Source organism: Lolium rigidum, chromosome 5 (assembly GCF_022539505.1).
Source record: "Lolium rigidum isolate FL_2022 chromosome 5, APGP_CSIRO_Lrig_0.1, whole genome shotgun sequence".
Taxonomy (NCBI): Eukaryota; Viridiplantae; Streptophyta; class Magnoliopsida; order Poales; family Poaceae; genus Lolium; species Lolium rigidum.
Window position 1 is genome coordinate 176,755,899 of NC_061512.1, and position 22,998 is coordinate 176,778,896.

The following is a 22,998-nucleotide window of genomic DNA, read 5'->3' on the forward strand; positions in this document are numbered from 1 at the left end:
TCCGGCCGCGCCACCACAGCCGACGGCCGGCCTCGTTGAAGTTCGGAGGAGGCGGGCCGCCCTCCTCGTGCTCGGCAAGCGCCCTCTCACGCCGATTGATGAAGAAGCTTTCCCAAGTCGGGCTGTAGTCGGGATGCCACCGGGGATTCCTCCGCCGCTCCGGCGTGAGCTCGAAGTAGTAGTGGTTCGTGATGGCCATCTCGCGCGCCACACCTAGAGGGACCGGAGGGACCGGTACGCCTCCGACGCTTAGCAACCAGCCGGTCGGGACGCGGTAGCCCGGCGGGCGGGGGTAGTTCGAGGCGCAAAGCGCCTCCGCCTCCCGGGGGTTAGAGATGCGATGGAAGCCATGGGAGAGAATGATGAGGTTTGCGGATATGAGTCTAGATGTGATATGTAAATGGTGGCCAAGCCTACATATATATAGTGAAAAAATGGCGGGAAGACAGAGGCGGGAACCGGTGGAAAGCGCGGGAAGAAAATAGGCGGGAAGACAGATCGAGGCAAACCTTTAGTACCGGTTGGTGGGTGCAACCGGTACTAAAGCCGTCGGCGGGATAAGGACGCCCTGCTCGATGAGATAAAGTATGTAGCGCACGACGCCCTGTCGGTGGGATAAGGACGCGTGGGTAACCTTTAGTACCGGCTGGTGGGTGCAACCGGGACTAAAGCTGTCGGCAGGATAAGGACGCGTGGGTAACCTTTAGTACCGGCTCGTGGGTGCAACCGGTACTAAAGCTGTCGGCAGGATAAGGACGCCCTGCTCGATGAGATAAAGTATGTAGCGCACGACGCTCTGTCGGTGGGATAAGGACGCGTGGGTAACCTTTAGTACCGGTTCGTGTCTACAACCGGTACTAAAGCTGTCGGCAGGATAAGGACGCTCTGCCTATAAAAGGAGCATCGATACACCATGGGAAGCAGCTCAACAAGCCAACATGGATGGAGAGTTTCATCACCATGGATGGAGGAAAGGGTTGGGAAATCTCCCGTGGCGGAACTTGTCGAAGATGCCCTTGGTGCACACGCCCTATGGCATCTTCGGAAGTTCCGCCTCGGAAAAATTTCCCCGCAAGCCCGTGGAAGACTCCATCTCCTCTAACAAATGTTGGGGAAAGGGTTGGGAAGTCTCCCGTGGCGGAACTTGTCGAAGATGCCCTTGGTGCACACGCCCTATGGCATCTTCGGAAGTTCCGCCTCGGAATTTTTTTCCTGCAAGCCCGTGGAAGACTCCATCTCCTCTAACAATGTTGCGGAAAGGGTTGGGAAATCTCCGTGGCGGAACTTCTCGAATATGCCCTTGGTGCACATGCCCTATATATGGCATATTCGGAAGTTCCGCCTCGGAATTTTTTTCCTGCAAGCCCGTGGAAGACTCCATCTCCTCTAACAAGATTAATCTTGTTAAAATGGTGGAGAAAAATAAAGATTATTGGAGTGTGTGAGAGGTGGAGAAAAATTTAGAGTGTGAGGAAGATGAGAAAAATGAGAGCCAGCAGGGGCTCGGGACGAGCTGGGCGATTTTGATATGGCTGGGTACCCTTTGGTACCGGTTCGTGTTACGAACCGGTACCAAAGGTCCAGCCCGGCCCCACCACGCGTCTGAATTTTGGCCGAAGACCTTTCGTACCGGTTCCTAACACGAACCGGTACGAAAGCCCCTCCCAAACCGGTACGAAAGCCCCTCGCCCACCTGAGCCCTCAAACCGGTACAAATGGCCCCATTGGTACCGGTTCGTAAGGGAACCGGTACCAATGGCTTAGATGGATGTGAGGTTTTCTACTAGTGACGGGACCTTCGGATCTGAGTTCCGACATCTTCTCTGGCTTCGCAAGTCAAGGGACCGTATTTCTTGGCTTTTCATCATAGTTTATAGAATGTTTTAGTTCTATTTTTCCAGGTTCTCTCCATCTATTGTCTCTTTCATAGCATGGCCTACAATGGCGGTTACAATAATACTGCACGCTTTGGCTTCTACATTGACATGACGGGCCTTCCTCTGGCACGACAATGGGATAGTAAGAAAAGGCGACAAATATTGCGAATATAGCTTGCCTGGTTTTGTGAGATGGTGTGCTCTTGAGGATTTCATATTCGGCATTCTTCCATTCGGGATTTCATCTCAAGACAACCGGAGTGTTGATGGTAAAAGGGAATTTCCATTTTTTCCATTCAACTTCAATTGAACTCACTTTGGATCTGTGACCTGCTATGTTCAAGGTGATGCCTCAACAAATATGCTAGCATCGACCTTATGTTCTCACCTCTCGCAACAAATACTTTTAGTAATCAAAGGACCTAAGGTGTTTAACCATTTTCATAGACACTTTCCAGCCCGACCGACGACTGGTGGTCCGAGGCCATCTTCGTCGCAGTGGTCCAGCTGGGTGCCGGTGTGCCTAGTCAACACCGGCGGTGGCACGCCGTTCGTCAGCACCGTGGAGCTCAGGCCGCTCCAAGCCTCGCTTTACCCGGACGTCAGCATCAACGTGTCAATGTCCTTGTTTTCCAGGAAAAATTTGGGGGCTAGCTCTTTTACCCGGTAAGCTAGTTCGAAACTGTTGTTATCTGATTTTAAACAAAAAATTCCATCTTCATCTTATACTTCGCCAGTTACAAAATGTAAGAATAGCTCACTAAAACGGTCTTATATCTTGGTACGGAGGTAGTATTTTATGCTCCGTCCACTTCAATTTCAAAATGGTTGGTTGCTTAAACAACCCGTGAACTATCATTCCCGAGCATTTTTAACTCTGGTAGGTTTCTAGAATGAGAGCTAAGGTTCTAAAATAAAGACAAAACAATGAAACATGCATGTAATTTTTTTTTACCAAATATTAGAAGTACATGTGTTACTTTCTTTTGTGGTACATTGTTATACTTTTGTACAGAAACCTATATGTATAAACGTATATATGCCACAATCTACATGGGTATTGTGGCACTTAAGGAAAGAGTGATATTTTTCTTTATCATGGGCTCACCTCAGAGTGAAGACTCAAGAACGTGTCAAAGTCTATATATAGAGAGATAGAGAGAGAAAGACAGAGAGGGGAAAATCCTTTCTACTCCTAGGTGTACCCATGTCTCGTAGACTATCATACGAAAGTATTTTTAATACTTTATCAGTTTGAGTATGTTCATATATTGTATAGAAGCTACATCAAAGCAAGTTACATGAAACATTTGCAAGGGGGGCTATAGTTTGCGCTATATGTACCAAAGACCTTCATATTTGTTCATGTAACTTGCTAAAGGAAGTACGTGGAATTTTTTTACATACGACCTAGAAATTAGTATATATATACTTTCAAAATATCTATATATACTTCATATATACTAGCCATACATATTCTCCGGTATAATACATCCTACCTGGATCGTGTGAAACACATATGGGTGTAACTACGCGCAACAGTTACTATAAATATATAACGTATTTCTTATGTTCCACGCGTTCTGAGGATATCTCGTGATCATCATAACTTCCTCTGGCAACCTTCATGTGTATACAAACTTTAAGCTTTATATATTTTGGTCAGCCATAGGAAAATAGTTTATTTCCATTTACATCTTCAGTGATGAATTATCATTTTCCATGAAGGTTTCCTGATGATCCATATGACCGTTTCTGGAGTCGGCGAAACAACTCATTGTGGACCAACATTTCCACCCAAGAGACCATCCAGTTGGACGGTAACTTTGCGGTGCCCAGCCCCATTCTCCAGACAGCCATTGCCCCTATCAGCAATGGCACGGTGATAATAGTTAGCGAATGGGAATCATACAAAGCTTCATTTGAGTTCATGGTGTTCCTCCACTTTGCTGACTTCCAAAAGAGACGACTCCGGCAGTTCAGTGCATATATCAACAACGAGGTGCTTGACCAGTATAGTCCCAAGTACCTAACCGCTTCTTCGGTGCAAAATTCTGGGTGGTATAGGGCAACAGATGGAAAATACAGTGTCATTCTTGCAGCCACCAATTTATCCGTGCTACCCCCGATGATAAATGCATATGAGATCTACAACCTCATCCCCCATGACATGCCGAGGACGTCCTCTGAAGATTGTGAGCTCTATTTCCCTCTCTTTATATCTGCTTCCCCGCATGATTCATGTATTTTACTAAAATGAGTTGCTCCATTTTTTCTCGAGAATGCATTAAATATGTTCATGAACACATAGGGTCTTATAGTAACATTGTAGTCAAAGAGTAGGAAATGGAATAGTTACAATATATAAGCCAATCATCTACTTAGGGCTAGAACAAATGTCTAACTATTTGAAAAAAGACATTAGAAGTTCCATGTATTCTAAATATGCAGAATTAGAAGATACATAAACTAGATACGGATGATGTTTCAACCTTACAGATCGAAGTGCAAATTAGGTTCTTTGCTATTCTCAGATTTCAGTATACCGGGAATAGCATCGATAAGAAATAACATAACTAGGTGTGGGAATATAATTTTTCAGTTCAGTGGAATTTGTATAGAAGAGTAAGGACGGAAATGAGACAGCCTTGGCTATGGGGGAATGAGAGATCTACCGACCACATCTTATGACCTGCATGTTGTGCATATGGGAGAATATCCTTATAACAAAGTCTAAGTCCAGGTAAAAATATACTAGAAACATGCATGTGTTCCAATGTTTTCTATGAATACCCGCAAATATAATCAATTATCACAAAACTAATCCTGCAAGCATCAACAAATTAACGAAAAGTACTATTTTGTTACATAAAATCAAAGTTTTAAATAGCGGGATATAACGGTGCTATATCGTTTTCCACACCAAACCGCTAAGGATATATGCTCGCTACAAGGGGGAAACCCTTAAATTACGCGTTGTAGCGGTGATTTAGGTCGGTATATGTTTTCTCGCTTGCTGATGTTAAATAGCTTAGTCCGCAAATTAAATCACGGCATCTAATCGATACTTAATCCCTCGAAAGATGAAATTGTAACAAAACATAGGTACACATAACAAAACTCAATTTGTTTAGAATGCAATACTTCTTTTGGAAGTGTTCATAAAACAAATACATAATACCATAGTCTCGTTCTAGTTACAACACGATAATTTGTACACACACTACTTCCCCTCATGTAATATAGATGGATTATATGTTTCACTATTTTCCATGGGTAATATTGGAGCGAGTAAATACCACAACAACCTCCAATTTTTATTAACATGTATATGAATAATAGTATACCGATTTAGATTATATCTTCCCACACTCCACAAGACTATAGTTTCTTGAAATATGAAGTATAATGATAATGGTGTCTTGAAATCAAACTACTTTTCAGAAGACTGTCAAAGATGTATAATACAGAGATGTGGCTTCATTGTAAGCACATTATTCCGAGCCTATTCTTCCCTTTTCATGTAGTTCCTATTTACTTCCACGATGTCTCGTGCTCCACTGAACGTAAGATAGTGGCATTCCTCCTCAAGATGGTCATGATGGTTGAAGTAATGGGTTTCACACGAGTTGATGGACGGTGGTGTTGGCTCACCTACGATGCACAGTGAATTTGATTGTTCCATGTAATCCACCACCGAGGTCCCCATCTAGCCAAGGGCACCGATGCTAGCCAAACAACAGCCCATGCATACTGCCCATACGCTAACTTGATGAAAACAGGAGTCCACCCCACTTAAGTTGTTCGACTAAATGGTGACCGATGGTTGTCTCATTGAAGAGTGAATATTAAATCCCACCTTGTCCATTATGTTAATTAACCACTCAATTTATGAGGCGCTAAATCCGAACTTTGTTTCCTAAATCTACAATTCTCCAAAACATGTTAAAGTATCTGAGTATTCAATTAGTCACGACTATCATCAAACCATATATTTGCATTCAATCATTCAAATTATTTTTACCAGTATGGTTGAACATTTACTAACCCCTATGGTTTTCCACTTTTCGATGTTAGTCGAGGCAATGATGGCTATCAAACGTGAGTATGGAGTAAACAAAAATTGGAATGGTGATCCATGTTTTCCTCCAAAATATGCATGGAATGGCGTGAAATGTAGCAATGTAACTGGCAACACTACAAGGATAATATACCTGTGAGTATTATTTGATGGTCTTTTTTTTTCAAATTTCGCATGCAAATATGCATCCTTTTCCTTATCCGTAAATGTGAATTTTTATGCAGGGACATGTCCAACAGTAGCCTGAATGGATCGATATCTAATAACTTCACATTACTCACACAACTCCAATTTTTGTAAGTATGTTAGATGATAGGAATGCCTAGCTATTGTATATAAAAGTTGTAGACATCTTTAGACCCATATTTCCCTTCCAACACACTTTCTCTTGGCAGATGATAAGTGGATTGTGAGAAAGTGTATAGAAGTGCATCATGCTTTCATTTTATAGTTGTAGTCTTGTTTCCATAATGTATGCCATTTCAATTGACATTAATTTGGAATCCCTTATACATGTAGTCATGAGTGAAGACCATCATTACGATAGACCCGAGGGGATTACTATTTGTATAGATTTGGTTACATTTATTATAATGCTAAATACCATCACTCATTGTATAAAATTAAATGTAATTTATACAGGGATTTGTCTGGGAATAGTTTGAATGGCCCAATTCCGTATACCCTTTGTCAAAAGAATGCAGGGCCACTCATTTTCAGGTTCGGTTCTTTTTTCATGAGGTTTCTCTTTCTGTAAATATGGATTAGAATTGTACTTGAATGCTTATTTTCTATTATTTTAGGCACCTAGCTGCTACGTATTGTTTTTTACCAAATAACCTTGAAACGATTGTTTGATTAACTTCACTATTTCAGGTATGAATCTGGTGAAGATATGTGCAACAAAACAATAAGTCCTCCTCCTGCAAGAAATAAAATAGCTGCAATCATATCTATTTCGGTAGTAGTTCCCATGGTGGTAGTGGTAGTTCTTGTTCTTTCATTCCTGTTCTGGAGAAGAAATAGAAAAAACCAAAGTGCGTATGCTCTTATCTTTCAAAAACACTATTAATTATTAACATTTACTATTTTTGTTTTTACCTAATATAACTGACTTTTATGCAAGAAGTCTCCACATATTATCCTCCAAGTGCACCAACACCTAATAGTGCTCCAGTAAGCACTAAAAGTAATGTGGATCAACTTCACAATTCAGAAAGTCGTCAATTCACATACAAGGAGCTGGTGAAGTATACTAATAATTTCGAGCGGTCCATTGGCCAAGGAGGATTTGGTCTCGTGTACTATGGTCATTTAGAAGACAATACTGAAGTTGCTATCAAGATGCGATCTGAATCATCATCGCATGGTCTTGATGAGTTTCTAGCTGAGGTACTTTATTTCTTGGTGTAGATATATTTTTATTAAAAGTAAGTCAGTGAGTAACTATAATATTGAGATGACAATAAATTAAGATATTTACATATGTGCTCTGTCCATTACATATGTCAATAGCTTGACAAAGGTGCATCACAGGAACCTAGTTTATTTGGTTGGTTACTGCTGGGAGAAGGATCATTTAGCACTTGTTTATGAGTACATGTCTCGTGGCAGTCTTTGTGATCAGTTGAGAGGTTTGTCCATTTAAAATCCAAATAATGATTACTTGATAGCAAATTATTTGATTCCCTTTAGGTTCCATACATTTTTATGCATTTTTTAACTAAAGGGTCTCTCTTCAATCATTTAATTTTTTTAAACATAGATTTATTTCGAGGATATATACATCTGTCTGTTAAGTCAATGCAATCATCTGTAACAACTCTTTATTGTTGCATATTTATTCTTGTTCAATTCTTTGCATCTTGCTAACTATGTGCTGGCAAAGCAAAAAAATCTTATATCATTTACTTCATTAAATTCAAACTAAGAATTTTCTAAGAAAATGTTACATAATAGCAAACAAAGGGCCATTTCATGAATGTACAAACTTTCACATGCAAAGTTTCTAATGCACTTGTGGTCTAACTGTTACTATGCTTGTATATCAAGGTAAAAATGATGTTGGAGAAACCTTGAGTTGGAGGACACGTGTACGAATTGTACTTGAATCAGCACAAGGTATGATACATTTAAAAGATGTCTACGGTTTCCAAGTTGAATATATCTTCTCCTCTTATTTTCACTAAAATACTTGATGTTAAATGTGTAGGCCTAGATTATTTGCACAAGGGATGCAGCTTGCCAATAATTCACCGAGATGTCAAAAGCAACAACATTCTCTTAGATGAAAATCTACGAGCAAAAATAGCTGATTTTGGACTTTGCAAAACCTATCTGAGTGACACACAGGATCATATATCAACCATTGCAGCTGGGTCAGCAGGTTACATGGACCCTGAGTATGTGTCTTCTAATATTATATATAAATTGTGTTCGTCTTTCTTATATAGCTAGTAACTGGACAAGAAATTAAGATGACTACTGAAAGTAGCATCGTATTAATCTCTGTTAATCAAAATTTATGTTTGGTAAGATGTGCTTGCATATGAAGGAACATGGCGATTAAGACAAAGTAATAATATTATTCACATAATTTATTGAATTTCCAAATCAAAACACAATCAGAGAATTAACAAAAAAAAAACAAATAAAGAAATATTGCATAAATTTTGAACTTTGACATGTAAAGTTGTTAATGCATCTACGAACTATATGCTACTTTACTACGCTGCCATTTTTTCCTTCATATTAAGAAAAAAGATATAACTATTACTATATTTTCTATGAAATTTTTAGGTACTACCACACTGGATGGCTCGCCGAGAGCAGTGATGTGTATAGCTTTGGTGTTGTTCTACTTGAGGTAGCCACTGGTGAGCCTCCAATATTGCCAGGGCATGGCCACATCGTTCAACGTGTGAAACAGAAGATATCTAGTGGTAACGTTAGCTTGGTCGCTGACGCTAAGATGGGAGGTTCCTATGATGTCAACTCCATGTGGAAGCTGGTCGACACTGCCATGGCTTGCACAACAGATGTTGCTATTCAAAGGCCCCCTATGGCTGTCGTAGTGGCGCAACTGAAAGAGAGCCTTGCATTGGAGGAATCTCGCGGGGACAATAGTGTCACTGGAAGCTTCACGAGTACTACCGGGGCCCCAATGTCCACATTTGGTCCATTAGCAAGATGAAGTTGTGACTTACTTCGATCCTCTTCATTGTATCATTGACGAGTATTTGTTACAACAAGTTCTTGCGAGTAACTTGTATATCATGGAAAATTTGTACATATGCGCGCGGGGTGCCTGCATTGGTGTCTATTTGTTGTATTACTTATTTTCTTGGGCAAACAATAAGGTATATATTAGTGGATGAGCTTGTATCCCCTTCTGCTATATTAAAATTTAGTTGATAACCTTCGAGAGTGCAGTTCACTACAAACAATTTGCAAGTCTATAACGATTGTAGTTCGTCAGCGAATGTGCAAAATCCTTCATGGAGACCTCATACTGATGGTTTAGAAGACCATGGAAAACCTCGCGTCACAGATGGCCAGACTATCGGTTAGATCGTCCCGTCATGGATCCGTGACGGTCTAGCTTACACCCAAAGCCCGACGTAACGGGCATAAACGTCATGCGGCTGCCTCCCTGATCGAGACCATCGTGTCAGACCAATCATTGAGTTGTCGGTCCAATGATTGATCTGGTAGGACATGTAGGATAACGTTGCATAGAAAACAAAAAATTTCCTACCGCGAGAACGCAATCCAAGCCAAGATGCAATCTAGAAGACGGTAGCAACGAGGAGATGATCGAGACTAACCCTTGAAGATTTCCAAAGCCTATAAGAGTAGGCTCTTATTGCTGCGGTAGACGATCACTTGCCGCTTGCAAAAGCGCGTAGAAGATCTTGATCACGATGCCACAATCGGGCAGCACCTCCGTACTCGGTCACACGTTCGGTGTTGATGAAGACGACGTCCTTCTCCCCGTTCCAGCGGGCTGCGGAAGTAGTAGCTCCTCCTTGAATCCGGCAGCACGACGGCGTGGTGGCGGTGGCGGTGGAGATCTCCGGCGGAGCTTCGCTAAGCGTGCGGGAGAAGAGGAGGAGAGAGGGGCGGCTAGGGTTTGGGAGAGGGGGTGGCCGGCCTCCTTGGGTGCGGCCAAGCTATGGCTATGTGGTGGCCGGCCCCCTCCCCTATGCCCCTCATTATATAGGTGGAAGCCCCAAGAGTTGTAGTCCAAGTCTTCGAATAAGACCCCAACACCAAAACTTCCCAAAGGTGGGAAACCTACTCAAGGGGGGAGTCCTACCCAAGGTGGGACTCCCGCCTTTTCCTTAGGTGGGGTGGCCGGCCACCATGGGTGGAATCCACCTGGGATTCCTTCCCCTTAGGGCTGGCCGGCCATGCTAGTGGAGTCCCTCCGGGACTCCACCTTCCATAGTGCCATTCTTCCGGACTTTTCTAGAACCTTCTAGAACCTTCCATAAATGCATCGGATCATTTCCAAACTTGGAATATGACTTCCTATATATGAATCTTATTCTCCGGACCATTCCGGAACTCCTCGTGATGTCTGGGATCTCATCCGGGACTCCAAACAAATATTCGAACTCCATTCCATATTCAAGTTCTACCATTTTAACATCAAACCTTAAGTGTGTCACCCTACGGTTCGCGAACTATGTGGACATGGTTGAGTACTCTCTCCGACCAATAACCAATAGCGGGATCTGGAGATCCATAATGGCTCCCACATATTCAACGATGACTTAGTGATCGAATGAACCATTCACATACGATACCGATTCCCTTTGTCACGCGATATTTTACTTGTCCGAGGTTTGATCATCGGTATCACTCTATACCTTGTTCAACCTCGTCTCCTAACAAGTACTCTTTACTCGTACCGTGGTATGTGGTCTCTTATGAACTTATTCATATGCTTGCAAGACATTAGACGACATTCCACCGAGAGGGCCCAGAGTATATCTATCCGTCATCGGGATGGACAAATCCCACTGTTGATCCATATGCCTCAACTCATACTTTTCGGATACTTAATCCCACCTTTATAACCACCCATTTACGCAGTGGCGTTTGGTGTAATCAAAGTACCTTTCCGGCATAAGTGATTTAGATGATCTCATGGTCATAAGGACTAGGTAACTATGTATCGAAAGCTTATAGTAAATAACTTAATGACGAGATCTTATACTACGCTTAATTGGGTGTGTCCATTACATCATTCATACAATGATATAACCTTGTTATTAATAACATCCAATGTTCATGATTATGAAACTAATCATCCATTAATCAACAAGCTAGTTAAGAGGCATACTAGGGACTCTTTGTTGTTTACATATCACACATGTATTAATGTTTCGGTTAATACAATTATAGCATGATATATAAACATTTATCATAAACATAAAGATATATAATAACCACTTTTATTATTGCCTCTTGGGCATATCTCCTTCAGTCTCCCACTTGCACTAGAGTCAATAATCTAGATTACATTGTAAGGTACCTAACACCATGGCATTCTGGTGTTGGTCATGCTTTGCCCTAGGGAGAGCTTTAGTCAACGGATCTGACACGCTCAGAAACGTATGTATTTTGTAATTCATTTGCGTCTCAACGCATCACTCATTTCCAAATGAGTTGGCATTAAATATGTTTGATCTTTTGGTGAAACCTTAATTCCGCGGTCTGAAATAAGTCACTAATATCGTCACATACAATATAGCTTCAAAATTCTGACACTATCGGAACTACACCAAGTTCTCAAAGAACTTCTTGACTCAACATCCTCAGTCATTTGTCAAAACAATGACATACTCTGCCTTCGTTTGTAGAATCCGTCACAATATTTAGAACTCTTCTAAATCTAACATAGACAACTTCTAGTTCATTGTGTTACCTTTAAAACAACAGTTAGTCTAATTTGAGATTGAAATTCTATTTTTATATGTGACAAAACAAATATCGGTGTAATCACCTTACAGCGATTTGTTTGTCATTTCTTCATACAAAAATATATATATATCCTTGGTTCTTCTAAAGTACTCAAGGATACTCTTTACTGTCGTCCAATGATCATCTCATGAATCATTCTGGTATATGCTCATAACATTTTAGAGCACATGACATCTGATTGTGTACATATTATTCGTGATCCATAATCACTCATGTGTTTTTACTCATTGAGTATCAGATACACTCAAGCCTTGTTAAAACTTCACATGACAAGAACATTTTCTTAATATTTCTATATTGAACTATTTCAATATTCATTCTATGTACTTTGATTTAAACTTATTTTGTGTTTCAATCTATCTTCATAGATCTTGACACTAAATTTGTTTCAGTCCATATCTTTTCATTGAAGTTAATTTCTCAATGAAACCTTTTAATCAAGTATATAATTACATCATTTATAACCAACTATATGTCATCTACATAAAGTTTTATAAATATGTCTCAGCACTCCCACTTAATTTCTTGCAAATGCAAGCCTCTTCATCGTTTCTGATGAAATCAAAAACTATTTGACTATTTCATCCGGTGAAGATTCCAACTCCGCGATACTTATTTCATCCAATTGAAATTCGTATACCTATCTAGTATTCCACGGACTAGCAAAACTCTTGGTTGTATCTTGTATACACCTTTAATACATACTTCTGATAAGTAATGTATTTTGTCATCCTACTAACATATCTCATAAAATAAATATGTAGTGATTACTAGAATAATCCATATAGACTATAAGCATTGCTACGGAAGATCTAATCTTGTCGTAGTCAACTCTTTGAACTTTGTCGTAAACAACTTTTCGACAAGTCAAGCTTCTTCAAGGATATTTCATCCAAGTCCATCAATTTTATAGATCGAATTACTTTCAAAAAGTATTCATCTATCTTGGATTTCATGGCGTATAGCTATTTTAACGGAGTCAGGGCCCATCATAACTTCTTTGTTTGTAGTTGGTTTATCATTGTTCACAATCAATCCTTTGTCTACAAATCATTTATTTGATCACAAAGTAAACCATACCTACAAGGTTCAATATGTACTTCGATCTCCATGGCTAAAACACTTTGTAGTCATGGGAGCCATGATCGTCGTGGTCGCTTCCGGAACCAATTTCCGATGCTGCGCTACTCTGATCATTATGCTCAGGTTCATAAACCTTATCAAATTATATTGTCCTCCCACTCAAATACTTCACTAGAAACAATCTCGGAAATAAGAAACATTGACAAACACTTTTGTCTTTTACTTCATAGTGGAAAAAATTCCCAATCAATTCTTTGGGATAACCAACAAAGACATTCATCCGATTTTGGTTGTAAACTTTTAGACCAAAATTTAAAGAAAGGACTATTAGGGTTTATACCCATGCCATAACTCGTATGGTGTCATTTCTACGGATCATGATGATGCTCTATTTAGTGTAAAAGCGGTAGTCACTAAAGCATAATCCACAAAAATATAATGGCATCATTTTGTTTTATCTCATCATTAATCCAACAAAGATTGGATACATCTCTTGGATACTTCATCATCATTATGATACTCCAAGAAACGTGAGTTGTAGAACAATTTCATAACTCTTTTAGATGTTCGCTAAAACTCGTAATTCAAATATTTCCACCATGATCCAATCATAGATATTTGACTTGTCTATTACGATGATTTCCACTTCATGCTGAAAATTATTTGAATCCATTCAAATGTTTCAAACTTCTTCCTTATTGAATATATCCACATATATACTCAATTCATTATTGAAAGTTTTCATGAAGTAGAAGAATCTCCCGCACACAACTATGTCCAGTGAACTACATACATCATCATGTATTTTTTCACTAAGTTAGTTGCCCGTTCAACTCTTGGCCTATGAACGGTATTTTAATCATTCTCTTTAGAAAAGATTCGCAAGTGTCAAATGATTCAAAAATCAAATGACTCCAAAAATCCATTTGCATGGAGTTCCTTCATGCGTTCCTTTCTAACATGACCTAAATGGCGGTTCCACAAATAAGTGGAATTCAAATCATTTGCCTTATGGCATTTTAGCGTCAGTATTATGTATGTGTGTTTCACCATTAAGATTTATAATAACTTATCCATCGTATATGGAATAATGTCATAATTTGAACAACTCATTGTTTTCATTTGACTAGAGCAAAATAACAATTATTAAGTTTTTTATTATAAATTCTAAGGGCTAGATAGAATGCTAACGACGAACATAATAACATTTTATTTGTTCTAGTCGTGCATTCCTATCATATTCCTTGTCAGTCACTTAGGCCATTGTATTCTTGTATTGCGTTGTTTTGTATGACACTTCATACCAACCAATATAGTACTAATACCCAAGAATTTCATTGTGTGACCTAACTAGGAATACAACCATAACATGTATATAATTTATATACACCTGAGCTAGACATTCTAGTCTTTCTTTTCTTTCTGCCAATAATCTTTTGTAGTTTCTCTTTTAGCTTTCCTCATTATTCAGAAAAACACTTCAACATCAATAACTTCTAGGTTTGTTGGTCAAATACCAATAACCTTGAGGTTCTTACTTTGAAGTTGATCATCATATGACAAATGTTCCGGAATTCACTATTAGTAACCTTGTAATATGATGAACAATTTCACTCATAATTTTATCCATTGTATCATGATGACTTTCTGAGACCATGTCTGTACATGCTAGGCTCATAAAGTTTAACCTTAGTATTCGCATGTGCAAATCTGGATTGCACCCGTTGTATGCACACGTAGAATCTATAACACCCGATCATCACGTGATGCTTCGAAACGACGAGTCTTAGCAACGGTGCATACTAAGGACGATTACTTCATGGATATGCGAATATCATTAGTGCCCCAATAGTTGGAGGATTGGGACGCCCTGCGTCTTCAACCTTCGTACATTCCCATAAAACTTATGAGTTTATGTAGTCTCACCAAATTTATATTCTATCATCTTGCAATAAGGTCTTAGATATCACATATATCTCATACCTTGATTATTTCTGAAAACTAAATTTTCAGCTCCTTACTTTTCAAACAGATTTGAACTTCAAGTTTCATGGAGACAAGATAACTTAAGTTACTAATTGAAACCATAGCTCAATGAATCAACAATATGAGGTTTACTAAAAGTTTGCAATAGGACTTAATCAATTCTTGATTCTTTAACAATACGGTACCAATCCATAAAGTTTCTTATCAGATTTTAACAGTATTTCTATCTCAATAACAAGACTAGCGCATGGTAGAAAAACGGATGCCAATACTACAAAATAAATTCAAAATACTACTCAGACTATGTTTATGATAATTAGTTCATGTTTTAATCTAATTAGTAATGAACTCCCACTTAATACAACATCCCTCATAGTTGTTAAGTGGTACACGATCCAAATCCACTACACCAAAACCGATCATCACGTGAGATGATGTAGCTTCAATGGTGAACATCAACATGTTGATCATATCATCCATATGACTCGTGTTCAACCTTTCGGTTTCGTTGTCCCGAGGCCATGTCCGTACATGCTAGGCTCGTCAAGCAAACTCAAGTATTCCGCGTGTGCAACATGGCTTACACCCGTTGTATATGAACGTTGAATCTATCACATCCGATCATCACGAGATGCTTTGAAACGACGAACTTTGGCAACGGTGCATACGAGGGGAGAACACTTTATTATCTTGATATTAATGTGAGGGATCATCTTATAATGCTACCGTCGCGTTCTAAGCAAAATAAGATGCACAAAGGATTAACATCACATGCAATTCATATGTGATATGATATGACCCTTTTGTCTTTGCGCCTTTGATCTTCATCTCCAAAGCACGGACATGATCTCCATCATCTTCGGGCATGATCTCCATCATCGTCGGCGTAGCGTCAAGGTCCATGGCGCCGTCTTCATGGTTGTTCACCTCATGTAGCAACTATTACAACTACTTTAAAATACTACTCAACATGAAAATTAAAGACAACCATAAGGCTCCTGCCGGTTGCCACAATACAATAATGATCATCTCATACATATTCATCATCACATTATGGCCATATCACATCACCAAACCCTGCAAAAACAAGTTAGACGTCTCTAATTTGGTTTGCATATTTTACGTGGATTAGGGTTTTCGAGAGAGATCTAATCTACCTACGAACATGAACCACAACGGTGATACTAGTGTTGTCAATAGAAGAGTAAATTGAATCTTCACTGTAGTAGGAGAGACAGACACCCGCAAAGCCTCTTATGCAATACAAGTTGCATGTCGAACGAGGAACAAGTCTCATGAACGCGGTCATGTAAAGTTAGTCCGGGCCGCTTCATCCCACTATGCCACAAAGATGCAAAGTACTCAAACTAAAGACAACAAGAGCATCAACGCCCACAAAACCATTGTGTTCTACTCGTGCAACCATCTATGCATAGACACGGCTCTGATACCACTGTAGGATAACGTTGCATAGAAAACAAAATATTTCCTACCGCGAGAACGCAATCCAAGCCAAGATGCAATCTAGAAGACGGTAGCAACGAGGAGATGATCGAGACTAACCCTTGAAGATTTCCAAAGCCTATAAGAGTAGGCTCTTATTGCTGCGGTAGACGATCACTTGCCGCTTGCAAAAGCGCGTAGAAGATCTTGATCACGGTGCCACAATCGGGCAGCACCTCCGTACTCGGTCACACGTTCGGTGTTGATGAAGACGACGTCTTTCTCCCCATTCCAGCAGGCAACGGAAGTAGTAGCTCCTCCTTGAATCCGGCAGCACGACGGCGTGGTGGCGGTGGAGATCTCCGGCGGAGCTTCGCTAAGCGTGCGGGAGAAGAGGAGGAGAGAGGGGGCGGCTAGGGTTTGGAAGAGGGGGTGGCCGGCCTCCTTGGGTGCGGCCAAGCTATGGCTATGTGGTGGCCGGCCCCCTCCCCTATGCCCCTCATTATATAGGTGGAAGCCCCAAGAGTTGTAGTCCAAGTCTTCGAATAAGACCCCAACACCAAAACTTCCCAAAGGTGGGAAACCTATTCAAGGGGGAGTCCTACCCAAGGTGGGACTCCCACCTTTTCCTTAGGTGGGGTGGCCGGCCACCATGGGTGGAATCCACCTGGGATTCCTTCCCCTTAGGGCTGGCCGGCCATGCTAGTGGAGTCCCTCCGGGACTCCACCTTCCATAGTGCCATTCTTCCGGACTTTTCTAGAACCTTCTAGAACCTGTCATAAATGCACCGGATCATTTCCAAACTTGGAATATGACTTCCTATATATGAATCTTATTCTCCGGACCATTCCGGAACTCCTCGTGATGTCCGGGATCTCATCCGGGACTCCGAACAAATATTCGAACTCCATTCCATATTCAAGTTCTACCATTTTAACATCAAACCTTAAGTGTGTCACCCTACGGTTCGCGAACTATGTGGACATGGTTGAGTACTCTCTCCGACCAATAACCAATAGCGGGATCTGGAGATCCATAATGGCTCCCACATATTCAACGATGACTTAGTGATCGAATGAACCATTCACATACGATACCGATTCCCTTTGTCACGCGATATTTTACTTGTCCGAGGTTTGATCATCGGTATCACTCTATACCTTGTTCAACCTCGTCTCCTGACAAGTACTCTTTACTCGTACCGTGGTATGTGGTCTCTTATGAACTTATTCATATGCTTGCAAGACATTAGACGACATTCCACCGAGAGGGCCCAGAGTATATCTATCCAGTCATCGGGATGGACAAATCCCACTCGTTGATCCATATGCCTCAACTCATACTTTCCGGATACTTAATCCCACCTTTATAACCACCCATTTACGCAGTGGTGTTTGGTGTAATCAAAGTACCTTTCCGGCATAAGTGATTTACATGATCTCATGGTCATAAGGACTAGGTAACTATGTATCGAAAGCTTATAGCAAATAACTTAATGACGAGATCTTATGCTACGCTTAATTGGGTGTGTCCATTACATCATTCATACAATGATATAACCTTGTTATTAATAACATTCAATGTTCATGATTATGAAACTAATCATCCATTAATCAACAAGCTAGTTAAGAGGCATACTAGGGACTCTTTGTTGTTTACATATCACACATGTATTAATGTTTCGGTTAATACAATTATAGCATGATATATAAACATTTATCATAAACATAAAGATATATAATAACCACTTTTATTATTGCCTCTTGGGCATATCTCCTTCAGGACAATGATTGAGCTATCATTCCGGTCGGGTGACATCAGCATCCATGTGGATTGACACGAGGCCCATTCCGGTGCTGACACCTGGCACCCAATGATCAAAATATTTTCCAGTAAATTGCGAACACTTGGTCGAATCATACAAGGACGCATGTCGGCACATAAAGAGTCTTACAAGGACACGTGTCGGCTTTGCGAGCATGCCGCCTGGACCAATAGAAGTTGAACACGTCGCCTGTCCACTTCCGACACTGGGGTGAATAAAGGTTGGACACGTTGACAAATAAAAGCTAGCCGCATGGACGAATAAACGTCCGCCACATGGATTATTCGCTCCCATTTCAGCCCAGAAATGGTTGTTACCGAAGGTGACATGTGGCCTCACATAATTGGGCCCTGCATGCCAATTGGGCTGGACAGCCCGATTTGCCGTCGATAGAGCTCTAGTACGAACAACGACCCAATAAAAGCTTATTTCTGTTTTGGTCCAACACAAATGATCTGGCCCATGAGAGCTATGAAACAACTGAATGTGATATATAAGTAATTACATGCATACTTACTGGATTACATGCATACTTACTGGATTACATGCATCGTTACTTGGTTACATGCATATTTAATGGATTACAGGAAACGTACAGTAACGTAAGATCCGATACAGCGTGCACAGAAGCACCAACATAACAGTTCAAAGTCGTCACATTAGTCCCCCCATGGATAAACGCAACATTAAAATAACAGTTCAAGCGTCGAACATCCCACCTGTTCACGATGTAATCAAGATTATGAAGTCGTAGACAGCTGCTCGATTTTTTCAAAGGTCGCGAGCAACTTCCCAAGCTTTGCAAACACCCAACTCTGCATCTTTTACTTTTCTTTTGCGTTGCTGGTCATCTAATCAATTTTAGAGTTCTGGATCTGAATAATATCGCGCAGCTCTGCAATTCTACTCTTCTCTCTCTCTCTCCAGTTCTGCAGCAAGCTTGCTCTTTCTGACTCGACAAGGCTGAGAGGGCTGATGCACAACCCCCACGTTCTGAAGAAAAGTTGGTTGGGAGATTTTCTTTGACTGGATATCGTGTAAACCTGGGCCTCAGTCTTGCATCCTCCATCAGTTGTTGGTACAGACAGCTCATGTTCTATCTCAGCCTTTTTTTACAAAGAAGAAACATGGTTATGAGATGCAGCATAATATAACCTTCATATTAGTGATGACTATTTGAAAGCTGCCTTACAATTGCATTCTTAGTCGGGGTGGAGAAGCCCGTATGTCGGCTCAAGTAGCACTCCTTGAACAGATCCAAAGAACCGAGTTCTTTGCCGTTGTACTTCTCCCCCTTAAAAAGGCAAATATTAAGAGGCCTTCTTAAAGGTTCTATTAGGATCTGGTAATAAAAGAGTTTGCATCCATACATAAACTACAGTTTGTCCTAGCAACGATACACATGAAAGGTCATAGACGCAGTGCTACCAAAATAGGAATTTAGTTCAATTGTTCATCACATTATTGTCAAATACATTGGAAAGTCACAATCATAGAAATAATATCACAATTGGATCCCCAAACATGTTATTGTCAAATACATACAATACAATAAATGCTATTGAACAAGAAATATCTAGACCATGCATTGGGTGAAAACAAACTTATATAGCAATCTAACGGGAAACATAAATCACGGTCATTTATTGATAAGTCTTGACTTACCAAGCTCTCGAGATAAGCTTCATAGCTGTGTCGCCCAGTACTGTGATGGTATAGAACATTAGCACGGTTTTCTCTGTTTTGATTACTGATTTCCTGAAATGGAAGGTATAGTTAGTAACAATACTCATTATTAAGCTTAATGCACTAGCCAGTGGAAACCAAAAAGTCCAAACTGATGAAAAGGTCTAGGCAATTCACTTATCAACTTCAACACCCATAAGCATGTACAATGCAACATCTTCAATATTGTAAGGAACTGACCTTAATCTTGGGATCCGTCTAGTGATGCACAAGCTCGTTCCACTCAACGTCATTCATCGAACTGGCGGGGCTTTCTTTCGGCACATCACATAGATGAAGGCAATCGAAGTATTTTCTTTTTAGGACATGCCGTTGATGCTTAACACCTATCTGAAGATACCTCCTACATGCTGCTTTTACTGGTGAAACATTTATATCCATATCAAACCTTACCTAGAGAGTAGTGACATGAAAGAACATGCATAAGAATGGAAATCTCTTAAATCAGTTGTATATAAACATTACAGTCGGGCAAAGGGCCTACAATATATACTTACCCCAACTCGGTGGTAATAGTCAGAGAGGGGCCTAGTGCCCCCCTTGTACTTCCTCCAGTGTGAACGCACATACGCATGGTTCTTGACAGTCTTGTAACATTCAGTTGCAAACTTTACATCGATTATAGCTGATACTCGCCTTATCTTCTCTTTTGGAATGACCACTGGCAGTTTGCCAGCCGGTGATCGGTATAATCTGCTCAATACTTCTCCCACATTTTTTCTCCTTGCCACTACACATATAGACAACTTGTGAGGTAATAATGACGATACTACAAACAAAATATGGAAGAAACATGCAAAATAAACCAAACATGCCTTTAACCACATTACTAGGCAGGGTAGCCTCATCATGTTGAGCAAGGTGAGGAGTTCCATGGCCTTCAACATTCATGAGATTGGTGGCATCGATCCGGTTAGTGACTATATCCACAAGGACATTCCCCATAGAATCATTACCTGTGTTCATGGGAGGCAACCTAAGTGTGGTCATCGTGCATCCAAAGAAAACATAAATGCAAATATAGAACTTCAGAGTACATCAGGCTAGATGCAGTAAGAACTTAGTCATACAGCTTGCCTTCAACGACAGAAGGGTTTAGACAAAGAGATCTGTGGCACACTGAGATTGTATTTGATTTCCGTCTAGCAGGTGGCGTGTCTGGTGATAATATTTTGGCGCTCATCTGGGACGTGATTCCAACTGGAGCCTTTAGGTTAGCCATGTTACAGTTGCTGACGGCATGATACTTATTTCCCTTTTAAAAAGCAAAACATGGATAAATGAAGTGACCATGACAACAATGAATTGGCATTAGCAATCACACATAAATAAATATGATAAGGCAAGGCCTCACATGGTATTGGCATCAGTTTCCGAAAAAATCAAAGAAAATGATAGAAAATTCAAAAAAATAAAATCCTTTAAAATGTCCATGTATTATGTCATTTATTTTTAGAAAAATTTAAAAATATGAATTTCGATAAATTATGCAAAATGGCGTCATGTTTCGGCAAAACGAGATTTCTGGTTGCATACGACCTCTGATAAAAAATGTTTTTATATCAAAATGTATCTACGTGAAATTTCCTATCCGAATTCAACAAGTCATTTGGACAAAAAATGGATTCGTCAAATTCAAAACAGAAATAGGACTTTTAAATAACTTTTAGATTTTGATGAAAAAAGAAAAAAATGACCCCCATGATATGTCTCAAACGTATCTATAATTTTTTATGCTCCATGCTTGTTTTACATCAATTCATATATATTTGTTCATACTTCGTTGCACTTTTATAAATTTTTCGGAACTAACCTATTAACAAGATGCCACAGTGTCAGTTCCCTGGTTTCTGCTGTTTTTGTATTTCAGAAATGTTGTATAGGAAATATTCTCGAAATTAGATGAAACAAAAGCCAAAGTCAATATTTTACCGTAACGAAGACAGAGTCCAGAGGGAAGTGAAATGGGGGCAGCAGGGCAGCCACGCCAGCTCTAGGCGCGACCTAGCACTGGCCCGCGCCTAGGGTGGTGTGGGCCACCCTGGCCTCCACGGACATCGACCCTCCGCCTATTTATTCACGATCTCGGGAAAACCCTGAATATCTGAGCCTCTATCCATGAAAAGTTCCATCGCATCTGCCATTGCAGAAACCATCTCGGGAGGGTTCTGAAGCTCTTCCCGACACCCTGTCGGAGGGGGAAATCATCGCCGGAGGCATCTACATCGCCATGCCCGCCTCCGAAGTGATGCGTGAGTAGTTCATCCCTGGACTATGGGTCCATAGCAGTAGCTATATCGTTGTCTTCTCCAATTTGTGTATCATGTTTAGATCTTGTGAGCTGCCCTACATGATCAATATCATACTTATGTAATGCTACATGTTGTGTTTGCTAGGATCCGATGAATATTGTATACTATGTTGATGTCGATTATATATTCATGTCATATGTTATGTGTGATCTTGCATGCTCTCTGTTGCTAGTAGATACTCTGGCCAAGTAGATGATTGTGACTCCAAGAGGGGGCATTTATGCTCGATAGTAGGTTCATGCCTCTAGTTTTCTAGAAGAGTGACAATAACTTCTAAGATTGTAGATGTGATGTTGCTACTAGGGAGAAAATAACAATATTTTATCCAAGGGTAATTCTATTATTTATTATACACATTGCTTAATGCGATAATCTGTTGCTTGCAACTTAATACTGGAAGGAGTTCGGACGATAACCGGAAGGTGGGTTATTAGTCATAGACGCAGTTGGATTACAGTCTATGTATTATGTTGTAATGCCCAAACGAATCTCATAGTAATCATCTTGTCATGTATGGTCAATATTCTGTTAATTGTCGAGCTGTAATTTGTTCACCCAACATGTTATTTATCTTTATGGAGAGACACCTCTAGTGAACTGTGGACCTCGGTCCTTTCCTTTACACTGGTAAATTCAACAAGTGCAATCTTGCT

The 22,998-nt window shown here is 40.3% G+C and overlaps 1 pseudogene; it reads left to right on the forward strand.

The window, feature by feature from the left end:
• The first annotated feature begins 2,212 nt into the window (after positions 1 to 2,212).
• On the forward strand, positions 2,213 to 9,151 carry LOC124656750 (annotated as a pseudogene).
• The last annotated feature ends 13,847 nt before the right edge of the window (positions 9,152 to 22,998 follow it).